At 43.6% G+C, this 18,991-nt stretch overlaps 2 long non-coding RNA genes across 2 annotated transcripts in view; one reads left to right on the plus strand and one right to left on the minus strand.

Annotated features, from left to right (window-relative positions):
• Positions 1-2,004: 2,004 nt before the first annotated feature.
• LOC129736508 (uncharacterized) overlaps positions 2,005-18,991 on the minus strand; it is a 50,002-nt gene continuing 33,015 nt past the window's right edge. The window contains exon 3 of the long non-coding RNA XR_008733219.1: positions 2,005-2,530. This is a non-coding gene — a long non-coding RNA (uncharacterized LOC129736508). The remainder of the gene's footprint in view (positions 2,531-18,991) is intronic.
• LOC114015510 (uncharacterized) lies at positions 2,527-8,346 on the plus strand. Its single transcript, XR_003559490.2, has 2 exons — positions 2,527-6,331; positions 6,817-8,346. It is a non-coding gene; the product is annotated as an uncharacterized LOC114015510 (long non-coding RNA).

The following is an 18,991-nucleotide window of genomic DNA, read 5'->3' on the forward strand; positions in this document are numbered from 1 at the left end:
CAGCGTGACATAATAGCAAATGCTTTACTAAAATGATGGCAAATGATTGTTTCCTGCTATTAACTTGTAATTTGGTCAAGCAAAAAACTTCAAATTAATAAAACTGCAGCCATTCTCTTCCTTTATATTGTACATCATTGTGAATTATTAAATTTATTGAAATAGAAATGCTGCCCACAAAATACACAGTACTGAACCAAAACCCAAACAAGTCTCACTTCTAAGCTTCAGATTACTCAAAAAGAGCCTCAGTAAATTTGGGCTTCTTTGCCCTTGAATTTAAATGGATGTTAAGACCTTAAGTCAGTAAGGTTCTTTTTAAAACACTTCTTTCTGTATGATTTATTGCTTTATGCATTTTCTGCTGTAGCTTATGAAGATCACGGTGTCCCAAGAGGACTGACCTTTTCAGTGGATGGTACAGGTGTCCAGTTTCAACACAGAGGACCAGTCTAGCCTTGCCTCTTGGCTGCTGTTTAATCCAGTCTCTGGGAAAATGAAGTAGCCTCAAACCTACCCTACTAATGTGTTTTAAAATCCAGGTCACTCATCTCCCAATAATTTATCTTAGCACTGACTCCTGCTCAAAAGATAACAAAAATTTAGAGCACCAAGAACATTTCATGTGTGTGCTTTTTTTGCTTTATGATGAATTTTAATTAGAAATATATATATATATATATTCCTTTCTCAGATATTTCCATTTCGCTAGGATAAATAGTATTCAGAAAGATTTTTCTTGATGTCCAAAATTATCTGTATACCCCTATCAATTTCTGATACTGATTTTAGTAATGTTAAAAAAGAACAATAAAGGGAAAATGTTTTGATACAAACATCAGCTTTGGAATGAAAACATTTTCAGCTATGAGGCTCCATTAGTTCTGCAGTTAGCAAATACTTCAATTGACACTGTTGTCAAACCAAGGACATAAGACTGAGAGTGTGATATGTTATCTGCTGCCAATTACGTAAGTTCATGATGCATAAGTTATTGCAAAAAATAAGGTCATGGCTCCTAAACCAACTCCTTTTGAAGTTGTAGTTCTTCATAAAACCTCCCACATATTTGTATATTTTAGTTGGTTAACTCTTAACTGAATTTATGTAAGTGCTTATGAAAATGAAGTATTATATGACGTTAAAGAAAAAGCAGAACCTTGTATGGTCTACAGGATTACCAACATGCTGATATCAAATGCTTGTAGAGAGGTGAATCTGTCTAAAACACAGATTTTAGTTCCAAATCAAAGAGCTTAATCAAAGTTCCTTATCAAAGAGCTGTTTGAAAATAAATGTTTTTGACCACCGAACATAAACATTAAAGTTATTACAGACCATTATATAGTGGGTAGGTAAGAGGATTAGGACTCAACCTCCTCAGTTCTTGTCTTACCTTTTATATAGTCTTTTATGGTAACCTTACACTAATCACTGAATTTTTCGATTGCCTTCATTTATCTTTCTGTATGACTAAATATGACTAAATGTCCTGTTTGTCATATGAAGATAGTATGTAAGTAATAGACTTAAGCCTTCATTTGAAAAATGCCCGCAAAGCTGTGAAGAGCATCAGAGGAACAAATCACTCCACTCAGAACGGGAACAGTGAGGTCCTTTATCATGTCTGGGGCAGAGGTTTCAGAAACTTGAAGAATTGTTTAGGTACAGGACTTTTTTTTTTTCACTTCAGAAAAAAAAGTACGACTTTTAAATATTCTCTCTTTTCAACATTTGATGGAAGCATGACCTTTGCAGATGATTTGACAAAGCCTCCCCTGGAACAGCTAGTAGTCATTGTTCTGCCTTATTTAGGTCAAGGACTGAAAAACAGGTTTTTATAGTCTACTAAATAACTTTACTGTAAGTCTTCGGGTTTTTTTTCTTGAGTTTTTGGGACCCCCCCCTCAGCTACCTCTGTTGCTCTGCAACTTACCAAGTTTGTACAAGTAGTTACCTATTCACTGGCCTGGAGAAAGACCAATGCAATAGTCCAATGGGCAGTCTGAGTTCAAGTCCTTGCTCCAATTAATGTTTAATTATTTATACAAAGAGAAACAGGTCCAACAGGAGAGACGGAGGAGGCTGTTCTTCAGAATAACTGATAGTTTGGTAGCCTGAAAGCTTGCCTGGGATGCAGGATTCTGACGTTCAGACATCTTGCAGAACAGAAACTTGAAATCTGGACTTCTGTGCCACCAGTCAGTGCCTTGATGATAGGATGATTATCTGGGAGGGGTGACAGTTTTCTTGCTCTTTGATGTATTTCAAGTCTCATCCTAGGCATGAGAATCTATCCCAGGTAAGAGCTTCATAAGAACTGGTAAGTACCTGCAAAAAGTTATGGTGTCAACAGAATATAATTTGTCAGTGAAAAAATGCATCACTGTAAACTCTGATGGGGGCATGACTGGAGTTTTCACAACCATGTAGGTCCAGAGTGGTTTGGCCATTGTGATGATCCCTCAAAGCCAATGTGTTTGAAGGAGAGGTCAACAAGCAGCGCTGGAGGGCATGAGTCTCAGGAAGCCTGTAGAATGCCAAAGCATATGTCTGCATAAGTGTCAAACTTGTAAATTAGCTGTTGTTACAAAAGTTTAACAATGGGGAAATGGTCACATACAAACATTGGTTTGGGCATTAGGCTTTTGAGTCTTGCTGTTTTTAAACACTTCAGCTGACGTTGATATGAAACTAGGGCATAAAACCAGGAGCCAGACATGTGATCTGTTGCCAGTTGCCTTCAAACTACCACGTGATGAGGAAAAAAAGAGAGGAAGTGGATGGAGAAATGGGACAGGTCATCTGGACTCTGATAATTAATGTTCCTTAGAAAATAAAAGTTTTGAAACTTTCCTGGAAATGAGGTTTTATGATCTGCTACAATGGCCCACAGGGGGAATGCTGCAACCTACACATATTGACAATTGTGGTATTACCAGGCAGTTCATTTTTATGAGTAATTTCCAGAGCAACCCTCAACCATGCAGTCATGCATACAGTGCAACAGTGTGCCATAGAAGAAAGACTCAGCTAGAGGCCAAAGATTATACAGATTTATTAATATTTGGGAAAAAGATCCTAACAGCAGAAAGCAAATTGAGCAAGAGAGAGGGGAAGAAAGAATGGACTTGACAACAAAGCGAGCTCTGTAAGGATGTGATCCAGAGCACAGTGAACTCAATAGAAAGATCTCCATTGATTTCTTAAGATCTTGGATAGATCTCAAGGGAACAGAGACACTCTGTCTTATACCTTTCCCCCTTCTTTCTCCAGCTGAATTGAAAATACATTCTTTCTGGTTCACAACTAGTATCATTTAGTAATCAAGCATCACAATCAAAATGTTGATCATACTTGGGATGTTAGAGCCAAGAATCCTTACCTAAGCAGCCACAGAAATGGCTTGGCTTTTCCAAGGGCTAAGCAATTTGCAAATTCTCTCTAACAGTACTTTCAACATTTTATTAGATTCAGAGTAGTCTTATCGCATACTTAACTTTGCAAACCCACTCTGCTTTCTCCTTTACAAAACTTTGCAAACCCACTCTGCTTTCTCCTTTACAACACAGAGACTAGCGGAGAAGTTGGATCCGTAATCTTGTTTCTCTTAAATCCTTCTCCATAAACACTTTTCTTGTAAAGGTAATGACCCGTTTAGTTGTCTTCTCTTTATGTCTGGTTTAAGTAGTTATAGCTGTTACTTTTAAATAGCTATTAAATATTTCAGTAGTTCTTAAACCATGCCAAAGAATACTTGGAATAAGAGAACAATGAACACAGATGACTGAAAATGAAGTTGTAGAAATGAATTTGATTATATATTATTCAGAAGAAAAAAACAGTTTTTTTGAAGTCCCTGTTAAGGGCTGTTAGAGAAAGCAATATACTTTGCACTGAGTGAGGCTACATAGATCATGAACCCTGGCCTCAAGTAATATATCTCCAAGATCAGCTCAGTTATCTGCTTTCAAAATCTTTCCTTCTATGGGAACAAAGGTTTGCTGCATAATGTAAGCAGTGTTTGACAAACTCATCCTGCTGTGATAGCAACTTGTATTTCATCCTACACACTGAAGAACATAATTTATCTTAACACTAGGCATTGAGCAAGGCTAGCTGTGGGGAAGTAGAACTACTAGGGTTTCCTTTTACTACTGAACTCAATTGAAATCTGCAGTTAAGCCAAGCCTGGTTTAAGTACTCTGTTAATTATTTTCTTTAACATGGTGTGAAAGACCAAGGCTGCTTTGTCGCAATAGGTGGGTAAGTTACCAGCGAGATGTGCCGAGTTGAGGAGCTGGTGACAACAGACAGAAAGAGGAATCCGCATTACTCCCCATCAGTTTGGAGATATAAGAATAAACTTCCTTATAGAGAAACCCGGAACATTTTCAGTGCAGAACATTCAACAGATAGTCCTACTGTCTGATAGATCACAGCCTTCTCAGTGACCTGGAGTTCAGGAGTGAACCCTTCCAGGTCCCTAAGAACAAACCCCTCACTTTGCCCAGGCTGTATGTGGTTGGAGTGCCTGCTCCTCGTCTTCCTCTCCACCGGGATGCCAGCTGTGTCAGAAAGCCCAGATTCCATGATCTGAGGATTTACCCATTCCCTTCACTAGCACAGAAGCTACTGGCTTTGGCAGTTCACTCTGTGATGTTTCCTGTAAGACCCCGTAAGGCAGCATCAGTGGAGAGACAGTTGTCCTTCCCCTGGCCTAAACACGTGCACACACACACTAACAACAGGCATTAGCAAGTCCTCCTGTAAGGTGATTCTGACCGAAGGGGCACAGTGCCAGCACTGTCTCAAGCTCTGCAACAGAGCAGAAAAAATGCAGTAGAAACAGTTTAAAAGAACATAAATGAATAAAAACCGGTGGTTCTCTGCTATTACAGCACTGGACACCGAACATCAATTCCAGTCTAAAGTCTAAAATGATGAAGCACAGAGCATGTGGAGTTTTCAGTTTAACTTCTGACCCAGACCTCCCTGAGGACAGTGGGAATCCCTCTGGGTTTGATAAGGCACAGTAGGGGCTCTTTTCTCAAGGACAGGTAAACACATAGTGATTAACAGGTCATAAAGGAGAACTGATCTTACTTCAAGGACTTGTTTTCTCAGATTCAACCTGCACTATCATCGGTGAAGATCCCCTGGGGGTCCTGCAGTTTTCCCTCTTTGGCTTGCTCTCAGGATTTGTTTTAGTGAGTCCCCTGTCCACAAAGAGGTGTGACAGGCTGATGCTTGAAAACCTGGTTCTGTTCACTCTGTCTGTGTCACAATAGATCTAATTTGTCTACCAGGAAGCCCCTTACGACCTGAGGAATAAAGGGGACACAGACTTTATTTGTAGAAGGTATTTTAAAAACTTGGCATTGTTGCCACAAATAATGTTCAGATGGAAAATCCTGATTCATAAACCAGGATACAAAGGTATGAGTTTGTTGGCCAGAAACAATTACTTATTCCATGCTGTGGAACAATAAGCCCACTAGCATTCTGAGCTTGGTTATATACAGAAGTGATGATGATGGTAAATATGATATAGTTCTATGTCTATGACAAAATTAATGGATTTTTCTATGGACCCAGTGCAAATGCTATTGGAGTCCCCAGAAAAAAAACGACAAAAAAACCCCCAAACAAAAATCAAAAGGTGCTTTTCTGTGTTTGCATATGTAAGAAGATGAATGTCGGTTTGGATTTCAAAAACACGAGTCTCAGGATGTATCCAGACACATCCAACACATGACTACACAGCTGATGTGTACATTTCTCCTTTTTTCCACTCTCACCATAACGTTCATCAAAGCAGTGGAGATGTTTGATATTCCTGGTGAGATGAGGTCAGTGCCCCTCTCTTGGAGCTGAATCATGTGAAGTAGAAGCTGAAAGAGGACAGAGGGCATGGGAGAGAATAGGTACTATTTTTAGTACAGGGGCATTCTTCAGTAGCCCTGGTATCATAGGAATCTGCAAGGAGAAGTCTCTGTTGGGGACGTGATTCATGAAATAATATACAGAAGGTATGTGGTGACCTGCAAGTAGCAGGCTTCTCTACAGTCATGTCATTGACACCTCTTTGCAATTTGATTTTACCATAAATGTGTGCTAATATTTCAGACATGATTTTTTCCCTTGGTCTTTTAGAGGGTAGCACAGATGGTGACTTCTCTTGTGCGTTTTGCCCTTTACGCTTGTTTCTAGAGACCACCTGAGTGCCTCCATTGTGGCTCTGTTCTTTTCAGAGTGCTATTGATTACATACTGCACTTCGTGGGAATCCGGTGTAAAGGGACAGCTTTATAAGCCATCACGGGCTCCAGGTATCTATTTTTATCAACCTGAGAAGCTGTTGCTTACAAAAAGAGACCCCTACTTCCCAGGCCATGTGTGGCTGACCTCGGTTAGTCCGAACTCCTTTGACCTCAGCGCAGCTTAAGCGATATGACAGCCGAGTCAGCCCCTTTAATTCCAGTCTTTGTGAGGCTCATGTGATAATCATGCACTTGCTCTGTCAGAGGAGCCGGCAAAGCGCAATTCTGTCTGTACGTGCTCCCTGCAGCAGACCTCTTTTCTTGCCTTCTCTCTTCCACCAGATTCCTTTCATTTTGTTGGTTCTATTCAGGAACAAAGAGGACTTTGTTGGATTGCCTTTGCGGTTTATTTTCCTGAGCCTTGGAAGATAGCAGACTTTTGCCACTGTTTTATCCAGCCCTTTATCACATGCACAATACCCTGAATGCTTGATGGAGGCTAGTGTGTGTTAGCCTAACTCTCTGCTTCTTTTTTTTTTTTTTTTTTTTTTCAGGTTGGAAGCCAGGGCTGACTTCTGGATGCCAAGTTAGGAATAATTGCCTGAGTAAAAACTCAGGGAGGAGTCTGTCCACACAGCTGCCATAAAGGCTGCAGTCAGAGGAGCTACAGTTGTCGGTAGATTTTGTCTTGTTTTTCATGTTCTCTGGCCTTATCAGGTCCCTGTGTCTACACAGATACGTGTTTATTTACAGATGTAGTACACATCCTCATCAAACAATTTTTGGGCACATGTTCAAAAAGAGGTAAAAAATGCATTGACTGGCCACTACAGCTAATAGTTAGTAGCTTTTATCTAAACGTGTAAAAGTTTTTTGACATGATAAACTGCTACAGTTTTCACAGATGTGGAAAGGCAGTTGCAGAAGAGTTAGATGAAGGACTCTGGTTGGTAGACTTTAACATAAAAGACTCCTCCAACTCTCTGGACAAGTCAGTAGTGTGGAGAAGACTAAAAAGAGGAGCTGACTCTAATCCTTTGCCCTAACCACTGTCCCAGCTGCTTTTCACATGACCTGCCACTTTACCTATTCCCAACACAAAGCTCCCAACGTGTTTCCTTTATTTAATGCATCAAAACATCTTTTTTAAATAATCGAAAATGTGGCCCTTACTCAAGGCTGCCCCTGAGCTTTATCTATTTTGTCAATTGCCAGAAGGACACAGTGTGGTCCTGGAGAGTCTCTGGACAAGGTAATAACAGAGAGTTGCTTCATCAAAGCTCTTCCCATGAGGGACGAGATCTGTAACTTTGTTTTTAGTGGAACAAGCTAACATCTCCAAAGGCGCAGTAGGCATCAAAATACAGTGCTTCTGAGCTCTGTATGCAAAAGGTCAGGCAGTGTTTAATCCTGAGGGTGACCTCATGGACCTCGAGGGAATTTCATCAAGGATGTAGTTAGTCTGTATTTTGCAATAATCTGTAGGAAATAAGCTTGGCATTTCAGAGATAAAATTCGCAAGCAGTACCATTCCAGTCACCCAAAGTACTTTGTAGACGGGATTTCTGTGACAGTTTATTTCTAAAAAAGTCTCATGTTCTAAACTGAAACTTTCAGCCCTTACTCAGGCAAAAATTGCACAGAAACCAGTAGGAATACTGCCTAGAGCAGAGTGAAATAAAAGCTGGAGAATCTGGTGCTGTGTTATTTGGCTCATGCTGCAAAACTTCAGCAAATTTGTCTCTCACAAGCAAAGTGAGCAGTTTTGACAGCTTTTATTATATTGAATTACAATGACAAATAGGGGCATTGGTTTGTAGAACATTTGAAAGCGTGATAAACACAGTCCTAATGAGAAAGATGTTTCTTTTTATTTGAAAGAACACCACTGTTTTTTCTCATGCATACTCTAGGTGCACCAACAAAAATAGAAGACCTGGTTATCTAAGGCAAAATTCCTGAAATATCATTCTCTAATTCTCTAAGCTTTCACTTATTACTTTTTATTCCCAGAAGTATTTGATGATTTTATTGTCCACAAAAACTGTGACAGTAATAAAAGAAAATAAAATTCTTAGTGCAAACATAGAGTACCTCAGTGTTTTCTTATGAATTCAAGAACGAATGTAAAGTCAAACATGCTTTTCAACATTAAAAATCTTATTGTCCAGAGGATAAATTGTGCTTACAGTAAGCGGGTTGCTCTTGTATCTCTTATGCAGTTACAGTTCTTGGATTGTTTAACTCCAGTTTTACCCACCGTGGCACTTTTTGATCTTTGAAGACTACAGTGAGTAACTTGTACTATAAAAGAAAATAATTTTACATCCACATGCACATAAAAGTAGTAGCAGGCTCTTTGGAGAATGATCTGTTTGGAAAGCAGCTAGTATGTTATGGGTGCTGCCATAAGTAGCAACAATAGCAAGATAATTTTGCTTACCCACCAGTAACACTTGCAAGTGAAGGCATCTTGCCACAGCTGTTAGGAATTCGATCACTTATAACAAAGTGTTTAGGCCAGGATGCGGGCATTTTACACGAGGGTCGATTTTGCTGAAAACAGTTTAGTGCTTCTGTCTCTTGCATTTCTAAACTTGCCTCGATGTCTACCTAATACCTTCTTTAAATGTGGAGAGTTGCACTGAGCCTGTGCAGGTTCATTCTGTTATGCCAGCTCCCTGACACAGACCCACGTATTTCATCACCTGCACTACTTTTGACATGGCATTAAAATGGAACTGGGAGGTTACTGCTGTTCACACAAGTGTAATCATGTGTCCAGAGCCTCCCCACAGGTACACATGTTTATGCATGCCCTTCACACACACGTGCATGTCCCTGTGAGCCCACGTGCTCCTTTGGCATTGTCAATCTTACTTTTTTCTAAGTTTCTGAGGAATTTTCAGGAGACTCAGCTCAGCTGTGTCTCTGCTGGCTGACCCTTTTTGCTTACTTCTTTCTTACTTTTCACTTGCCCATTTCTCTTTATTCTCCCTGCATGCCTGCCTCAAACGCTGTTGCAGCCTGCTGAGATCAAGCCCAGGAGCTGCCCAGAACAGAGACGCTTCTCCTAGTGCATCCTGGCAGCATTGCCTGTTCTCTGCAAGTTCATCGCTCCAGGAACTTGCTCTGTGTGCACAAATGCAGTGGGGTGCAGGACCAGATGAGAGGAAGCAGCCAAGAAAGGCACAGGAGCAGAACACAGATGGAAATGATGCAAGATACGACAAATGTATATTCCTAGTTTAGGTGGATGCACAAGAAACAGCTGCCGCTGGGGCAGCCTCAGATCACCCAAACTGTGCTGAGAAGGGGCACAGCTAAAGGATTTTTTTATATGTTGTCTCATCCTCAAGGCGTGTTTTTCAGAGTGCAGAAATGCTTTTTATTGCATTAGAAGCCACCTGCTGCACATTTACAATTTTTAAATCATCCTTGCTTAGATTCAGAAGAGTTAGGGATAGGGAACTCCTATTGGATCCCATTATCATTTGAACTACCAGAGCAGTATTGTTCTATATGTTAATTTGCCAAGTACTCTGCTCATGTTTAAATAACTCGGTGTAATAGCCATGTAATTATTGTCTGTGCCTCTTAATACATATTCATAAGTTTGAAAAAAGTTTTAAAATCTTTCTCTTAGAGTTCAAACACCTTCCTGCCTCTTTTTAACCCTTTAAACCACTCCTCCTCATCAAGAAGATCATGTTGACTTAATTTTATAGATGGGGCAGTGGAGGGAGGACGAATCTACACTGACGACTTATGCTCTATTTCCTTTTACCAGATTGCTTTTAGACTCTCTTTTGAATGAACCGATTCCCTTAAAAACAAAACCCAAGAGGAGGGTTTGCTCCCCGAACCTCTCCAGAAGCACAATGAAAAAGGAAATGCCAAGTTTGACTCCTTGCACCCCACACAGACTATCCCCAGTGGCTGCTCAAAGTGATGTTTGGGAGGGTACATGTCCCCACATGAGCTTCAGCCCTTGGAGTGGCAGAATTGCTGGGAACCAGCTAGCACGACAGGCAGAGGTGGAGTTTATTTGGCTGAGATGGTGCTATCCCAACACATCTACTCCCATGCCCTCTTGCTGTCCAGCAGCCTGGTCTCTCGGCTCACAGCCTCGCAGCCCCAGCCCACTGGAGGATGCCTTCCCCTCTGCCAGCCTGCCCGCCCCATCCAGGCACAGCCTGGCAGCCTCCTTACTCCATGGCCAGGGTTTCTGGAGAGCTGTGTATGCTGGCATCGCATGGGGCAGCTCTGGGATGTCAGGGCTGCAGGCAGCACTGCTGGGTTCCCAGAGCAGCAGGGCTGCACCTTCCCTCTGCAAGAGGGTATCTGCCGGGCCACGCTCAGGCCTTCCCCCATGACAGACCTGAAATGCAGAGGTGTATGCCCAAAAGTACAAGGCCTTGTCACCAGGGAATTTGCCTGGTGTAGGAAAAACACCTAAGGCTGGTGAGGATGCTGGCCTGAGCCTATAGGCAACTGGGCAGACACCTTCTACTCCCGAGTGAGAAAGACTGTGCTGCTCTGGGAGCAGAAAGCAAATTCCTAGGAGAAGGACTGACAGCTCTCATTGACACCATGGCAACACCCCGCCATGTTGACACCAGTGTCCTCAGCGCTCCAGGCAGTGAGGCCCTTCTCCAGCTCCTGCCTTAACTGCAGGGGAGCAGCTGCTGAGGCACCAGCCCTGCCAGGGGACCCTGCAGCCCTCCTCAGGACACAGCTGCGAAGGAGATGGGGCGTAAGTCTGCCTTTATGTTTTTCATGCTTACTACCACTTAGGCTTTTGTATGCCAAATACTGTATTTGTATATGCTAAGTGCCTGGTCCTGCACGGTCACACCAGCCCCAGGCAGCGCTGCGGGCTGGGGCAGAGGCTGGGAAGCTGCCCGGTGGAAAGGGGCCTCAGGGTGCTGGGTGATGGCTGGACATGAGCCAGCACCGTGCCCAGGTGGCCAAGGCGGCCAACAGCATCCTGGCTTGTGTCAGACACAGTGTGGCCAGCAGGGCCGGGGCAGTGACCGTCCCCCTGCACTCGGCACCGGTGAGGCCGCACCTGGAATCCTGTGTCCAGTTTGGCCCCTCGCCGCAGGAAAGACACGGGGGGGCTGGAGCGTGTCCAGGGAAGGGCAACGGGGCTGGTGAAGGGTTTTGTCCAGGTTTCGGTTGGGACAGCGTAGATTTTTTCTTAGTAGCTGGTACAAGGCTGTGTTTTGGATTTAGTATGAGAACAATGTTGATAACACACTGATGTTTTTAGTTGTTGCTAAGTCATGTTTATACTGAGTCAAGGACTTTGTGGTTCCTTAGGCCCTGCCAGCGAGAGGGCTGGAGGGGCATGGGAAACAGAGGGGGGACACAGCCAGGGCAGCTGACCCGAACTAGCCAAAGGGATATTCCATACCACGGGACGTCATGCTCAGTGTCTAAACTGGGGAGTGTCCGGTGCCCTCTGGTCGCTGCTCGGGGACCTGCTGGGCATCGGTCAGCAGGGCGTGAGCAGTTGCATTGTGCATCACTTGTGTTTTTTTTTCCTTTTGGGTTTTATTCCTCTCTCTCCGCCCTTTTTCATTCCAATTGTTATTATATTCTATTTCAATTATTAATTTGTCCTTATCTTAACCCACGGGTTTTACTTTTTTCCCCAGCTGCCCTCGCCATCCGCTGGTAGGACCCGGGGGGAGTCAGCGGGTGAGTGGCTGCGCGGTGCTCAGTTGGCAGCTGGGTTAAACCACGACAGGTCTGGAGCACAAGTCTTGTGAGGAGCAGCTGAGGGACCTGGGCTTGTTTCACCTGGAGAAAAGGAGGCTCAGGAGGGACCTTATTGCTCTCTACAACTACCTGGAAGGAGGTTGTAGCGAGGTGGGGGTCAGTCTCTTCTACCACATAACCAGCAACAGGACAAGATGAAATGGCCTTAGGTTGCTCCAGGGGAGCTTTAGATTGGATGTTAGGGACAATGTCTTCACCGAAAGAGTGGTCAAGCACTGGCACAGTGTAGAGGAATGAAGGCAGTGGGTTGTTGATTAGCATTCATAATATGCAGCTGTGGCTTTGCCTCGAAGGCAGTGGGTTGATTGACATGGATGATGTGCAGCTGTAGCTGTGTGGAGGAGGAGGCGGGGTGTTCTCACCTCTGGAGGAGGGAGAAACAGCATGGACAGTAGAACCTGACTGACGTTAAAAGCCTTGTTGCAGCCTGTTAGTTTGTTTGTGCTGCAACAATTGGTGCCCTGTGTGAGGCTGACTGAGTTTGACTACAACAGCACAGGCTGCCCAGAGAAGAGGTGACATCACTATCCTTGCAGGTATTTAAAGGACAGATGTATTTAAAGGTGTAGATGTGGTGCTTAGGGACATGATTCAGTGGTGGTCTTGGCAATGCTGGGTTAATGGTTGAATTTTATGATCTTCAAGTCTTGTCCAACCTAAGTAATTCTATGATTTTGATAGTATAGGTGGTGTGCAACAGCACCATGTTAATGGGATATCCAGGGCCTGTTGTATGTAAGTTGAAACTCTCTGCAGGGTGGTGGGTGGGCGGTTCTCTTTACAATGATGGTTAAAAAAGAGGCAAAAGATATGGAGACATGCTTCAAAGAAGCAGATGAGGAGGTAGAAAAGTAGAAAGTGGGGGAGCAATAGCCTTCTGGAGACATACAAATATACTTGGTAACCTTGGGGCTATCTCCCTGATGTGGAGAGGGGCTGAAGCTCCTGGTGACTGGAAGGGAAGCAGAAAGAAATCTCTGTGCATCCTGTGGGATTGGCAGTGGTGCTGGAAAGGGACACTGTCTGTGAGGGATACGTGGGGAAAGGGGGGAAAGACACACACCGACAGCATGGAATTATTGGTGACCTGGCTTATGGGTGGCTTACTGGTCACCTGGCACAGGTTATGCAAGAGGCAGCTATGACCTGTCCAGCCTGTCTCACCAGGTTTCTCATGCTGAGGTCAGCTAGCTGAACACATGCTCTGCTGAGAGCTCCCAGGCAGTCATACCCATGCTTGTCTTGATATGGTGTCATCACTGTAGGAGATGGTAAGTAGAATTTGCCCAGGTACCAGAAAGCATTTAGTTGCCAGTGAGTGAGGTAGGAAGGGAAACCCAGCTCCCATGGCACAGAGCAGAGTTTTAGATAGCTGCCCTTTTGCAGTTGTCTGGTATAGCTGGTGGTTCTACTCTGAGCCTTCTGCGTAGGGCTCGGAAAAGTGAAAAGTGGCCGTCTGTCTCTTTGGTTGAGGTATTTGTGGAGGATATTAAAGAGTTTCATTAGTTTGCCTGGTGCACGTTGGGCAAGTACCTGTACTAGCCTCCTGGTATTTTCAGTGCAGATGTTGCTTGAGCAGACAAGCTGCCTCATCTCACAGACCTCTGTCATAATCGTGCCCATGCTGGTAATAGCCAGCCTTGAACTGGTTGCCATCAGCTGGTGAGAGCTGGGAACAATAAAATGATTGCAAAAGTTTTCTCTTTTACTATGGGTTTCTAGAAGGGGAACTGCTGATGCAGGGAGCCTTGAAGCTGGTCTGGTGTATATGAAAGTGTTGCCTCTATTAAGGGTAATCCTAGGTGCACAGCACAAACTAGTCTTCCAGGGGAAAAATGGTCTCTAGAGCCAACATCTTTGAGCATGGAGAGACTGGCATGGAGAGCAGATGATGCTGTGTCCCGTGTTGGTGCCATCAACGTGAGAGAGCTTCCCTTTGGCATCAGTCTTGTCTATGCCTTGGAGGTCCTTAAGGAACAAGTCTGTCCATCTGACACAATGCCTTGGGAAAATGGACTTTTTTTTTTAAGAAGGTGGATCTATTGATAAGTGTGAAATAGCAGCAAGGGCTGTAGGGATGAACTCAAGGAACTTGTTCACTTCAGTGAAACAAGTGGGGGCAGTGCTGATCATGCTGCTGCCTGCATGTTGGATGACAGCTACCAGAAAGCTTAGAGCATGGCCCACTTCTAATGTGCTTGCTAGTCCTTTGGAGCAAACAAGGCTTGAGCATGATGTGGAGCTGTGCGTGGGTAGGTTCAGCAGCCCATGGATAGGTGTGGGGCTGGGGGTCGCTCCAGTTGCTGTTTGGTGCGAGTGAGACATGAGCTTTCTGATTTACTTGTCCCAGGTATTTGTGACAATGCAGAGGGAGACAATGAGAGTATAACTCTCCTGTTACGTTAACAGGGAATGGATTTGGACTTCCTCAGTCCCAGCGTTTCTGTTAGACCCTACTGCAACTCCAGCATTTGGATCTGTTTCTCTTATTGTACATTAGTTTCCTTTGGGGAATCCCTCTTTCTCTATATAAGAAACACGAAGCACAAACCATAACAGGCTCTATTAAATTATCCAAGAGATGTTGTGCTGGAGAGCATCCCTGGAAGTCATCCCGTTGCTCTGAGGCAAGATCACACTTAGCTAGATGGTCCCTGAGAGAAATTCCTGTAACTCTTCCTCGACACCTCCAGCGATGTGGCATCCACTACAAACTGAGGTTGTGATGCTTCGCTTGCCTTGCACTTCATTTATTTTTTTCCTCTTGACCTCAATGTATCTTTACTGCAAGTCAAGCTCACAATTTCTTGTCCAACTCTTGCTGCATACGGGAAAGCTTTCTTTTTGTAACAGCCTTTCCTTCATATTGGACAACCCTTTGGAGGCCTCTTTCTCTCTATCAAGGCTCCCCTTTCCCAAAGCACTTAATCTTCCTGCTGTGCTCTGCTGGCCTCTCTCTGGCTTCCCTGCACTGCTCTTCTGGTGTGAGCTTTGTGTCCCTGCTGACCTTGTTAGCAATTTAGGTCTAACATTCAATGTGTAACACAAACCTAGGAGTGAGGCGACTTGCTCCAAAGACCAGGACCCTGGCTGAATTCTAGCATGTGATTCTCCTAAAGGATAATAACTCTATGGGGATTTGGTGACCCCTCTGTATGTCCTGGGGAGGAGAGTGCTGGCCAAGGCCTGGGGAGTTCTGTGGCATGTTGGCCCTCCCTGCTCCATCTGCTTTCTATTGCGCTTGAAAAGGAAATTAACTGAGCTAAATGATTTCAAAGTGACATTCTCCACACTGCACTCTAATTCCATAATTGCCAGCTCCGTGCAGTTCCCAGTACTAAAATGTTTAAAATAATAGCCTTCAAAAAGAGCCAAGGCTTCGAAAGGGCCACGCACCACCTCTGCTGGAGCAGTAAAATGGTGGCAGAATAATTTCCATATGCAGTGGATGGGTGTTTGGTTATTTGGGGGTCAAGCATAGTTTCTTCCTTTGCCAGGAATTTCTCTAAGCCAGGAGTCAAAATTACATTTTTCCTTTGTGAACTCTTAAAATGCTGTGTTGACTGATATATCGGCTGTGGTTTGGTCTACAGTTGACCGCTCAAGCTTGCTGGTGCAAATTTTTGAACAGACAAAAGAAACTTTCTTGTTTTTAACATGGGCTACTCTGTATCTCCATATAGATAGAAGGATGGAGTAAATTTTTACTCTTAGACCTTTGATCTGGTTCATTTCCCATGTGCAGTTCTGTAAATGCCTCGGTGGCAATGATAGCAGTGGCTCGGTTTTGTCTGACATGCGTTAACTACATCTTCAGTGTGGTGTAACATCTGGGACAAGAAAGACAATGCTCATCCGGCTGACAGCGGGCAGCCACCAGAGATTTGTTGGCCAGTGGTGGTTTGTACATCACAGCTCAGAACTGCTGGCTTAGAGGCTTCAGCGTGCAAACCTGCAAGACTAATTTTGTTTTTTACTAAACCATTTGCTGGTTTGTGTTGCATTCATTCCCTAACACTATCTCCATTTGCTCCATGCACACCTTATTTTTCCTTCCCCTTATTTTTTTGGTCAAGTGTTTTATTTCTTGAAATCTACCTCTGAAACCGTTCTGCGCTTTTGGCATAACTTATCTACCAGTATGATTGACTTTGCTATATAGTATTGAGTCCGCTTCTGGAACTCATCAAGTTATTGTAAAGGCTATTGTATGTATTCCATTAAATGAATGTGTATCTTGCCATACCTTTAAACAAGCTTTCTGTTGGTTTTGACAGAGAGAATTCAGCTTTTTCCTTAAAGTAGAAAATAACCAGAATAAAAATAGCAAGTAATCTCTCCAGCAACGAGCAGTCAGAATTTATGTTCTCAGTGTGCATGGCTCTGAAGATGTGATGATTTCCATTCAGCTGAGCATCAGAAAGATCAAAAGACTTTACTGAAGTGTAGCTGTCACTTTGATCAGAAAGCTGTATTGGAAACTTAATGAAAATTAGTGTTTTCTTTTGACAGTTGCGGTTCTTCCTATTTCTAGTTGTGGTGTTGGTACTATGGGAAAATAACCTGACCCTGTTGGGTCCAGACACTGCGGTTGGGTTTTGGGTGAGAGATTAGATCAGGCTTTCCTCCCCTACCACACCCCCCTGCCCAAAAATATAATTGCCTTGAATTTTGGCTCCATCCAGCTGATTTCTGAAGGTGGATTTCTTTTTCTTTTTCCTGATCACAAGTTATTTCATTCATTCCAGATTTTCCAGCTTTCTCAATTCCTGAACTGGATGCTCTTGCCTACTCTGGGCAGGAAAAATGATCTGATGGCTGAGGCCGTAGACTAAGACTTAGAAAGTTTTGGTAGAACTGTGTGGAAAAAGCTGGCCATATTTTTGGGGTGAGTTCAATGACCTGAAGTTTGGTTTTGTTGCAATTCCATTGTGCTTGACTTTACAGAGATCACAGTGGAGGCTAGGGAAGACTGCAGGAGGAAGGTTTGGGAGGTTGACTGTTGGGATGGTGGCAGAGAATGAGTCAGGAATGAACAATGCAGGTCGTCCCATGGGAAACTTTTTGACTGAGCTCTCCTTTGCATTCTCTCACTCAGGTGGTGACTGAATATGGCTTTGAAGTGATTTGCATTTATATTTATATTTAGCTGGGGGCAAAGCAACCTGTTTTCCTCAGCTTTGTTCTGAAGTTATCTAGAAAACTCTTGGTTCAGTGTATTCTGCATTCTTTCTTGGACTGGGATCTTAGTTTCTCTGGAAAAAGCAATTTTTGTTCTTTTGCTATTGGTTTTCTATTTTTTAAATCCCCCTAAAAAAATTCTCAAATTTAAAGTTGGAGCATTAATTTCCATAAGTATTTTACTTTGTGATCTAATCCTTAGAGCATTAGCATATTAAACAGTTGGATGTTGATCTCAGCTGTTTAAAAAAATAAGATCTGTGAGTTAATTCCAGTGCTGGACCCTAAATAAGTGCCTGCAGATAAGGCACTCCAAAAGCTCTTGTTTCTCTCTGTAACCAGCTTCTACAAATACCAGCTGTAGTCATGTTCAGAGGTTAAACTGACTAGATCTGGGACAAATTAACATATTTAATTTGGATGCCCAGCTCTGAACTTTATAGGGTTCAAAGTGTTTATCACATGGTGGATTTGAAGCCTGATGGTGACCAGACCACGGCTTTGCATCACTGTAATTCTGCTGCTCCAAACACAGGGACCATCTTCAGAGTGGATGGTGGAAACCAGGGCAGAGATGTCCTTACACGCCCCTACCCTTAGAAGAGATGGCAGGAGCACTTGGCCTCAATGTCTATTTTTTCATCAGAAGTCAGCTGGCAATTTTGCTGGTGTTGGCTCTTTGGTGATGCAGAGCCGTCTGCCTCATCTAGAGCTTGAGCTGTCCCTGGGTCCTCTGCAGAACCAGCTTTGTGGGGAAATGGGCATGTTTTTTTTTCCACAAAGTGACCGCTTCCAACAATGGTTGGTGCCAGCTTGCTTGGAAAAATTAAGCGGGTGGTTAAAGATTAGCCTGTGGCCTGAAGGCTATGGCCTTTTGAAAGAATCTTGTTTAAAAAAACAGACAGAAAAACAAACAGGAGGGGTTGTTCTCAGTTGTCTTCAGTAAAAGGAGCAGTTGATAACAGAATGGCATGTTTCTTCAGTGACACCTTGTGTCCCGCCCAATGAATATATCTAAATCCTTCCTGAACCCTGGAGAGGAGTCAAGCATCCAGAGAGAGTGTCTTTGCTCATGGGTTCAAGACTTCTGTGTTCAGCACGCTGGGCAGACACTTTGTCTCCGCTTTCCTCAGGAGCGTGTTGCCAGAGCCTGCCTGGCTGCTTCTGACAGCCAATATTTCCCACTGCAGAGCCGGCTGCTGCCTCCTCCCTGGGTCTATCGGCCACCTGGAAAGCCCAGCAGACAGCTTGGACCCTGCCATTCCCAAGCGGTATGCACTGGCCCATATGCAATGTGGGCCGTAATCCCAGTTGCTAAACAAGAGAGAATATAGATGTTCCTGCATTTAGCCTGGGCAGCTGTCAGCCATGCTCCCCACGGCCTCGCTGAGGCTGTGCGACTGCCTGGCCTCCACCATCATAGCAGTGGGGATGAGCCGTGAAGTTTTCCTCCTAATTCTTAGGTTGCTTTATGCCCTGAAGCTTAAAAGCATAAAGCTTTCCAAAGCACTTGGCTTTATAAAATGCTTGTAATTCTGCGTATTTTTATTACCCGTGTGAAGGCTTCCACCAGTGTAACTTCATGGATTTCTAGTAGAATTATTCTTGATTTCTGTCCATGTGAGAAGAGGATCATATTCCAGGACTTTTCAGCCTGGGACAATTATATTTTCAATTGGAAGCATCATTTTGTCTATAGACATTTCCAAACCTAAATCTTTGAGTTCCACCAATTTATTTCATTGATATTTTGATGTCTTG

Source organism: Falco cherrug, chromosome 7 (genome assembly GCF_023634085.1).
Source record: "Falco cherrug isolate bFalChe1 chromosome 7, bFalChe1.pri, whole genome shotgun sequence".
Lineage (NCBI taxonomy): Eukaryota > Metazoa > Chordata > Aves > Falconiformes > Falconidae > Falco > Falco cherrug.